Consider the following 10,498-nt stretch of genomic DNA (forward strand, 5'->3'; position numbering starts at 1 on the left):
TAGGACAGGGCATCGAGATCATTTCATAAGTATCGGCTGGGTCGATAATTTTGTATTGTTATATGCATGAAACTGGTGGCGGCATAAACCATTCACTTGAGATAACTTCAAATCAGCATAATTCTGAATGAACGCCAATTTACAATGACGGCGGTGCAGCTACAGTCAGCCCGATGAAGGTTCGACTTCAGTGGCGTGGTGCGGCGGCGCGCAGGTCTATTCTACGTACAGACTGTGTTTTAACGGAAGATGACACCATCTTCTCCTCGGAAGGGGCGTTTTCTGAGGACTATCCCTCCCTCCCCACCCCCTTATTTCTTTCGCTTCCGAGGCGCGGGCGCGTGCACCGCTCGTGGGTATCGCACGTTTCTCTCTTCGTCCAGCCGTGCTTCCGATCACGGACGAGGCGCATATGTCACGCCCTCTGAACGGGAGTGGGTGGCCGACGTAGGGACGCGTGCGCCCGACGGAAAAAATTAAGGCCGCCAGAGAGAGAGAGGAAGGAAAAACGCTTCTTCCTGAAATGGGAGACATTTGTCCGAGAACGGGGTGGAGTTGGGATGGGAAGCATACAGACGGGCAGGCGACTAAGTGTCGAAAACCATCATCATCACACTCAACCTCCCGGCGGCCTTCTTTTCTCCCGATCGTGGAAAATAGAAACGGGAAAGGGCGTAAAACGATGCCGAAGCTGTGGCGGAGAGAGACGCTGTGCCCCCACCTCCTCCCACCCTGTTGACAGAATGACAGGCCGTGTGTATTTTTTTTCATTCTTCCCAAGAGACTAAGAAAATTAACCGTGTAGAGTGTCAGCTATTTTTCTCCCGCTGTTCCTCACCCGGATTCCATTCATAGTAAACCCATTAACCCGAAAATAATGAACCCCTCAGTTATACCTTTGAAACATTTTCACGCGGAACGCGCTCAGAGTATTCCACCATTCATTACTGGAAGATCAAAAACATTTTGAAGCTGCTCAAGCTATGCTCGAGCAGAAAATAAGTATGTAGCATAAAATTGTAATTGACACTTATTCATCCCATTTATCAGAGAGAACTTACAGGTTTGAATTTTAACGCAAAACTTTAATTTGAAAAATTTTAATTATTAGAACAACCGATGTTAAACTCAAATATGAGCTATTTTCTGGGGATTGGAAATAAATATAGATACATTAATTGACAAATAAATAATGTCATTGGAGTCGCTGCTTTTCACAGGAAATAATCATAAAAGCTAACCCTCAAGGAAATAGAGCAGACGCAATTCTTTATTATTCTTATCTTTGGGATTACAGAAGGTATTTAAAACTAATAGCCATACTGAAAGCTATCAAAGAATTCTAAATTATGAAGGTTATACGTGATAAAAAGACTGTATACTAATACTTAGTTATTATTACGTATTATGAAGTGTTCTACTGATTGAATTGGTTTCTATGGAGTATATAAGATGTATTCTGGTAGTCATCCCTTCCTTCGTGGGTTTCTCTCTTTAATTCACAATAAGGCTTACTCCCTTTCATTCTATCTAAAAAATCCTATTATTCCTTCCTGTACTTCTTTTACTGAGAAGTCTACCCTCCAAACACTGTTCTCAATATCCCCTTCCCGCTAATTACTTGCTCCATCCAAACCTTCTGTTTCATCCGTATCTTATCTAGAAGGTACCTCTCCTCACCCTCCATGTCCAGCACTTCATCGTTTCTGCTCCTCTGCGTTCACTTCACCTTCTCCATTCTTCTTTATTCCCACATCTCTCATCACATCTCACACACTCACATACCCATCTCAAGTCTTTGCTCGTCTTCCGTTCTTCCGTAGATATTTCCGAGCTGTAAACCGCAACTATCCAGATTGGACTCTTCTTGCGACGGTTTTGTTGGGGAGAAGATGCTATCAACTTTTATTTTCATCCGTTTAGTACGAAATCAACCATTTTTACAATGAAAGACTTTGGTTTGCCGGCTACGTCCTCTTTGAGGAAGGTGCTATTTCGGATATAATCTTGTAATAATCCAGCGAGCATAAAGTTTCAAGGTTCATTGAGATAAAATGTTGGGCTAAACCTTTCACATAGAACTTTTCTTGCGATAATGATTATAGGATCATTAAAGAATGATTGGAAAATGAACCGCCTCAAGTATTGCCATTTTCTTTCGTAGGAAACTGTAACGAGAATGATTCGGTCCCTTCAATCCTCTTATTACTTGACCTGTGCGCCGCTGCTCTGGCCGCCGTCACCGGCATCGTCAACTAATCTAAGCTGCGACGCGACGCCGGCGCCGAATCTGCTCATATTAACGAGCACAGATTATATTCACAGTGAATGTACTAAAATTTACTCAGTTATAGAATACATACTCAGTATTTTCGCAGAATATTTTTTTCCTGTCTTGGAGCCCAATTTGCAGCTCCATATGACGTTATCTCTATTATGGTCTCCGAAGGGCGATTTGGAGCGTTTTTGAATGCGCCAATAGTCAAGTTAACTTGATTTCGACTTCACTTGATGACGTAGGTAACTATCTCGTATGACGCTTTACAAACTACATCCAACGGTTAAAACATCTAGCTGTAATGGCCCCCTTGATTATTTAGGCACTAAGGGTAAGATTGGAAATTCACGGGTCACTTTTTTAAACTTTACGATGACCGCTAGATTCCTCCTCCCTTAGAGGTAGTTCGTAAGTTGTATAAAGTTGTAAGTAAGTTGTGTATAAGTATAAAGATGTAAGTAAATTTTACTATAGGATCGTTGTCCTTCGTCATCAAGGGAACTCGAAATAAAGTTAGCATGATAATTGGCGCTTCCAAAAGTTCCCCAAATCATGCCATGGCATCAGCATGGCGTCGGCGCGCCGCCGCCACCACATTCGGCGCGGTCTGGTCTATACGTAAGAGGTTCAGGTAGTACACGCTCTCTTCTGCCTCCTCCACGGCGTGTCTTCCTCGTGTCCTCGCTCCTGGAGACACTTATCTCTCACCCTTTGCTCCCTCCGGCGGCCACCCCGTATCCTTCGTCAGCTTCTCACCGCTCGTCGGCCGTTTTACATCTCCGCTCTTTCCATGGTCTCCGCCACCTGCTGCCACCCACCCGCTTCCCGTCCTCGAGCCCCTCCCAGCCCCGTAAGGGCCCTATCGCTCGAAGCATTAATGGAGGCCAGTCGGTGATGAGCAATCTCAAGTCACTGATGCAGTGAAACTTATGGGTGCGATCCATACATTTCCATTTCCCTGAGTATCTCACCAGCGGAAATGAAAGAAACAAATGAAATTGGAAAATGAAATGAAAATTCAGCCGGTAGTTGAATTATCTTGATGGAAGATATTTATTTTATATTCAACGTAGCTATGAATTCTTTATTTTTACATCAATTTCAGTAAGAAAATAAGAATATTGAAAAAGCAGCTGTTTTAAAGCGCCACATGAAGCAAATTTCTGACTGGAAGTCTCACACTCACACATTTACAGAGAATTATAACAGTTAAAAAAAAAATCGAGAACAAAAAGTACGATGGTTTTCCAATGAGCGACATCGTTATCTTTCCACACCACTCACGTTGTAGAACTTGTTAGATATTCCATAAAATACAACACTGAATCACGGAGTTTTTTATTCACAGGTATTTAAAAGAAATGGAGCTGCTAGGCCATGCGGTCCATTGTAAGTGTACTAAGCTGCATGAAATGCATAATTCAATTGCCTGAGGACTATTTGTTCAGCCGGGAGGCATTATATGCTAATGAAGAGATGGAATAATGTATTCTGGTGTCCAGTGGCATCCGAAATTCTCCTCTCCCCCTTCCCCATCTGCCAGAAATACTCTCCTCCCTATCCAACTTGCCCAAGGCTCTCTTTAACCTTTTCCTTTAGAGGTTATTATAATTTCTCTCAAACAGCTGGATAAACTGCCTGCAAACGTTTATCTGTATAGATAAATGTTGATCGGTTGCTGGACGATGTCACGCGAGGTTACCCCGTAACTACGGAAAAATACACCTTAAATACCACCATCCCAGTAATCTCAGGGCTCGATAATTTCTCTGGTAGTCTCTTTGCACATTCATTTCCGTAAGGTTGAGATCAGGCGATGAGTGGATCTTTTTTTGTATTTTCCTCGGCGACGTAAGTTTAACACAACCGTAGGTGTGTTTGTGGTGAAGTTTTGACTATCCAATTGATACAAAACTTTTAAACATTTCATCGTGAAATCTTCTATTCTAATGGATTTAAATTTTATTTTTCCTTAAATTATACTTATAAAATGAGGTACATAATCAAAGATGCTACAATATCAATAAACAGCTCTGTACCACTCTAATGTAAAGGTTTGTAAAATTCCTTTGACGCTCACTCAGTCATGGTCTGAAGAAGTTAAAAATTCCAAATTATCTATTATGAAAATTAATTAAAATTTAACTCTTAATTATTCTTCTGTAATTATCTCAGAAATTTTGATAAAAATGACAGGAAAGAAGGAAAGAAATTTATGAAAAATCTGTCGCTGGATACAGTAATTAGGTCATTATAATGCTTTTACAGACATTATAATATTTTTCAGTGTGTTGAATACTTTCATTTTGAATTGTTATTCTGCATCCCTAGTTGCTAGGCTACAACGGTTGCGCATGCACACCCGAGTTTGTAAGTCGTATATGTTATATCAAGGGAAGGAACTATGAGAGAATATTTTAACAGTCTCTCTTACCCGTCCAGAAAATGTTTTCTGGTAGCAAAATAAGGGGTGTTTGGTGTGCATGCAATTTTTTTACCAAAACCTCAAGTCGCGGCAAGCAGCATCACAAGCCGCGTTTTCATCAGGAGTCAGCAAACGGGGGATGAATATCGCCGCGAATCGTCTCATTTACTAATATTCAGCTTAAATACACCGCAGTGAACTCAAAGAAAGACCAGATTGTTCAGCGAGTTCGTAAATAATACGCCTCTTATAATCGTGCGCAAGGGCACGATTTTTTCCACATTTTCATCAGTTCTGGACCTTGAAGGCTGGCCCGGGCGTTGGATGTCTTCGATAGACATGTTGCCGCGTTTGAATTCCAAATACCTACTACTCTAGCACTTCTTCTGTTTTTAAGGCGTGTTCTTATTAAGCTGTAGACCAAAGATTAGCCGTGTCCGAATAAATTTCACCGAGCAGAGAACAAATTTACAACGCTGCTCGCTGTTCTCGAATATCGGCCATTTCATAAATTGAAGAGATAAAAAAAACTCTTCGAATGTAAATGGTCACAGGGGCTCGCTACAACCGTCTAAAGCCTCGCCGTTTCGCATACTGACTCAGAAATTATGAAATAATTCCCATCTAGTTGGAGGAGCCTAAAATATAAGAGTTACGTGTGCAGCAATTTCCGTCCGATTATGTTTGGTCCCCCCTCGAGTAGGTACTGATTATCTGTGAGTAATCATAATTTTGGTTTGAGATAATATTGTGAACACAGTGAGTGAAATTGGAGATTTTCCATACGTTTATAAACAAGTCATGGAATATCATCATCAATTTTTCCAGACTGCATTAGACGCTTGCAGCTTCATAGTAGCCTTCATGAATTAAATTTTATCATTGAGTTGGAAAAATATATTGGGTTTTGAACTTAATCCCGGAAAAGTAGTTAATTTTTCTTCTTCATTTGATTTCGGGAATGCGCGTAAGCTCGGGGCTACGAGTTAGACTAATGGGGAAATTTATTTAGAAGCACTCACTTCCTGTGACCAGATGACAACTGCACTGTATTGTATGAACACCTGGAAGCCATATATCGCTTTTTGTCGGGCGTATCGATGAACTTCTCTTATTTCTCCCCTTGTTGTCTCATTTAAACCGGGAGTATCGATAATTCCATGGATCTCAACGATTAGCCCATCGTCAGTTTGGTCAAAATAACTTATATTCCCTTGTAAACAGCAATTAAGGGAGCGTGACTATATTAATGCCGAAATATCTTATCATATTTCAGATGTGGCGAGTTTCCTCAGCATGTCTACCCTCTCTTGATTCGGAAAATGGAGTTTAACATGAATATGTTTGTGGGTTTGCTGGTGAGGTTGCTATAGCCTACAAGCACGGGTGTATGAGAACACACAGCAATGGATACTCTACCGGTAGAGGTAGGTTTTAGTCGTTCATTTTACTAATTACACTTAAAGTTCTTCCTCCTAAATGGAACTTTCTTCTTCAGTTCATAACAGGGACTATTCCAATCCACTCTATCTATAATTCCCAGTTTCATCTTCCCTCCTTATCATTTACCTAAAATTCTACCCCAGAACACCATTTCCAGCATCCCTTCCCCGCTTAGTACTCGCCGTACCCAGACCATGTATCTCCGTATCTTCTTCAGAAGTTTCCTCTCCTCGCCCACCATGTAGAGCACTTCTTTGCTTTTGCTCCTCACTATCTAAACCAGATAATCCATTCTTCTCTACACCTATATCTGAATTTTTTCTGGGCAGCAGTCTTTTCTCGTCCTTCCTCAGTATCCAGGTTTCCGCTCCGTAAAGCACTACACTCCTGATCAAGCTCTTCGCAAGCTTTTTATTTACGATTTTACAGCTCAGTCCTGTAATGAGCTATTTTCTATTCGTAAATTCCTTGTTGCTAACGCAATTCTCTGCCTGATTACAGCCATCCCCTTTATCCTCTTATATGCTCCCCAAATAGCTTAATTTTCCACCTGTTCAAGTTTATGCCCATTTACTTCTATGTTGAACCTGATATTCCTCGATTTTGCTGAACCGTATAGCTATGGTCTTCTTGAGATTAATTTTCATGCCGTATCCCTCGTGCATTTTTCCATCACATTTACTTGGCCCATTACTCTTTCACCGGCTGCGTAATCAACTCTTGGTCATCAATTAACATCACTGATTCAAACGTCAATCCTCCCACTTTAACTCCCACTTCTAACTCGTCCCAAGCCTCCCTTGCCATCTCCTCCGCATACACGTTAAAGAGTGGGTGCGATAGTGGACAACCTTGCCTCACACCTCGGTCCTAGGTTGCCCATGCTGATTCAATGTCGGCTACTTACGCTGTGTAAGCCATTAAAATTTTTCGTTTTTACCACCTATCTCTCCAGTCTTCACCTAATTTCTTAAGATGAATAGATATAATGCAATTACTTTCTTTGTTTTCATGGGAGTTTTTATGGCTGGGAGAGGAAACTGTCTTTAGAAAAAATATTCTTTTCGTGTTCTTGGATCATATCTCAATGCATTCATCGGGAATCTTTAGTTTAGGACAAGAAGAAAATATCGCCACATATTTATTGAAATTGTTCACAGCGCCTCCCTCTTGTTTTGCACACATACCCCCCTCGTTTCTATATCTAAATTGCATTTACAGAGAAACTAAGGAAATTCTTATGTAGATCTCCATAAGTATCCAAAGAGAAGTTTTTTCCGACGTCATTTGTTAGTTTTGTTGCTGCTTTCAATGTGGATGAATGTAAGCTCCCCCCTGTATGGGCGTGTGATGGCCTTCACTGTGAGAGCAGACCCCCATCACTTCACTCCGTCGAAGTTTTTTCCGCACCCGGACACCCTCCAAAAGTTTTGACTCACCCCCCTTCAATCCAGGCTCTCCTCTTGCCGACCCTCGTTGAAGCATGACGGCGACCCCTTTGGCATTATGCGCCGCCGTGTTTTCCAAAGGTAAGAGGTAATTATTTTGTCCCAACGGCAAGAGATATTTTATTTAAGAGGTATTTTCGCGAGCGTTACTAAGGAATGAATGCATATCATAATCTTTTAAATGTATCACTAGCTGGCATAAACAACTTAATGGTGACTTAACGTAATCACGTAACGTAATTGTGTCGTGGACGTTATTGAACATTAATTAAAAGTAAGCCCTGCCGTATATTGAACGGTGCAAGAGGTCTTGAGTTAGATATAGCCGAGAATGATCTAATCAGCAAGAAAAAAGAACCTTTTTCGAATCCGCGCTCGCTGTAGAACCTTTTCAATGAATCACCCATTCTCCGGAGGATACTGCGTGAACAGCATTTAATGCGTCCGAAGGTGGGAGATCATGTGGAAGTTCTTCGCGCAGTAATGAATAATATTTTGCCGACAAGTGATTTTTATGACACTATTCGACTTTGTTTGTGTTTACGTTATGTTTCACAAATTGTGTGTTCTTTTCAGAAAGTTGAGTTCACTCTGACTTCATGTGCGATTCTCGTAGGCGCTAACTATCCTGTGCTGCTTATGTCCTTTCTTTCCATCGTAGAGCATGTTTTGACGCATCGTTGCGTTAAAACAGCTAAGTTTTCCGTATTTTCTCCAAATATTCTAGAAATAATGCAAAGTATTTTATTTATTTCAGTGTATTATCGAAAAATCGTTTTTCTCCTAGCCTTATAATTATGCCCAGGATAATTCGGTATCATAATAAAATTATGGATAGGCGGATATGTTATTATGGAAATTTTATTCGAGATTATCCTGTGTAGTCTTTCTCAAAATCGGTCCTTTCCAAATGCTTGTTATAGCGAAAATACTTCGTTTGAAGTCATACTTGAAGTGCTGTTGATAGTTTCGTCCAAAATCCTCATTTTCCATGTTATAATTAACTTAATAGATTCTTTAGAGAACGAACTTCCTTCTTCGCTCTTCGTCATTTTGTAATATTTTTAAGCTCTTTTAGAGTGAAACAAGCAACTTTAACTAGCTTGTGCTTCGTATATCGTAACTTGTAATCTGTCGCTTCATCTGGCTTGATAAATTTCTCGCTTGCATTTTTAAATTTCCGTAGTATAATTATTTTTAAAAGTAAATTGATTTTTATAAAAAAATAGTGAAGATTTTTCTTAAATTAAATAGGTGCTGCTGGGTTAGCCTCAGCATTTTAATTTTGCGAGGTTAGTCGCAGTGTAATCTTTTTTGTTTAACACCGCTCGCCTGGACGCATGAATGGCCACTAGCTGGAAGTAGTTTAATCCATTTTATTTCGCCTTTAGGGTTAATTTACTCTCAATTGAAGTCTCGACAGTCGGGTCCACACTAACCCACGCCTCCTCGTCCCGAATATTCACCTCACTGCCTCTCCTCTTGCGTTGAAGCAAACAATGGACGTGACGTCACGTTGAAACAGTGGCCGTCCGTCCATAAGCCACCTTTCTTTCCCTCCCCTTCCCCCGTATGTACCGCGCGCTACGCCCCTCTCAACCCCTTTCGAATGGACCGGAAGTGCTCCCTTTCGCCCCACCCTCCGGGCACACTCAACGTGCACAGCTGTCCCCTGCCCCGAGGCAGGTGCCGCCGCCATGTCTCTCGGCGGTTTTTGCTCAGGGGTGTCACGAAGGACTAGAGGTCACTCTAATGCCTTCAGGGTGCAGGGTGGCCGCTCTCACACACACACATAATAAATGGAGTTTATCCCCGTTTTCCCGGATACATTGCCATTTTTCCCGGTTATTCCGCAATATATGTAGAAATAAAATGGCCTATCGGAAGTTTCCATGCTCACTCCTAAGGTGGTAATTCGCTGGAAAATCAACTTCTAAAACATTGTGCAAATCGAGATAGGCAACCGAATCCCCTGATGCTTTATTGAGGATTTCGCGGTACATGGTTGATAAAATAATCTTTTTCGCGGATCTCCTGATTTCCGAACAGATGATATAACAGTCATCAAGCCACGTTTTCGAAGCTGGTTTTTTAAGGGATTTAAAACGATAGTTTCTTCACATTTCCTGTTGTCTAAATTGCAAGGAGAGATATTCATCTCATTTAATCCTATAACCGGCCGGAATGAATATGCTAAATATGAAACTTGCGTGGTGAGCTGTAGAGCAGTTTCAAAATGTAAAGATGGAGTTCGTAATGCCAGGGTGTTCAACAGCATTTATAGCAGGTGATAGCAAGTTTTGGACCGGCAGCATTGTTTAAATCAACTGTATGCGTATTGGCGGTCGCAACATTATTGGTGGGGAGCGTATTCTCAATAACGAGACAGCGATTTAATTCATGGTTTTTAATAGTCCGATGCACTGAACTATCAGACACAGCGAATAAGGGGAAAATGGTGACTTACATGCTTTCAGCGCAGACGAGACCTGTGACCGGCGGCGACTCGGGTGCGGACGGTGCGACGGCTCCTGGCGAGGCTGGGAAGGCAGGATGGAAGTCCGGAGGAGGTCAGACAGCGACCCGCGACCGAGAGGAAGTGAAGGAAGGAAATGGTAACGGCCGGAGGACGGCTCCTCAATATAAGTCAATCCTGAGGAGCAAAGGCTGCAGGTACCGCTCGGATTGATAGGAAGGTCATTGCCCGGGATGGGAGAGGGGTTGAGTGAGTGACTAGTCGGCCTCGTCACAGGGGGAGGAGAAAAGCTGGCTCACGATAATGGTGATAACCCTTTCCGCGAAACTGAAGTTCCGCGAGTCACTTCGACACCGTGTCATCCTCCCGCTATCTCCAAGTAGCACAAAAGCAATCCAGAAAACAAAAATAATCTAGTATATGATATA

General features: G+C 41.8%; 1 protein-coding gene across 1 annotated transcript in view; it reads right to left on the reverse strand.

Moving 5' to 3' along the window:
• The window catches only part of LOC124162937, a 44,439-nt gene extending 34,178 nt beyond the window's left edge, over window positions 1–10,261 (reverse strand). Inside the window, exon 1 of the mRNA XM_046539693.1 lies at window positions 10,062–10,261. The gene's annotated coding sequence lies outside the window, so the exon portion shown is untranslated. The remainder of the gene's footprint in view (window positions 1–10,061) is intronic.
• Between the last annotated feature and the right edge of the window lie 237 nt (window positions 10,262–10,498).

Source organism: Ischnura elegans, chromosome 7, assembly GCF_921293095.1.
Source record: "Ischnura elegans chromosome 7, ioIscEleg1.1, whole genome shotgun sequence".
Taxonomy (NCBI): Eukaryota; Metazoa; Arthropoda; class Insecta; order Odonata; family Coenagrionidae; genus Ischnura; species Ischnura elegans.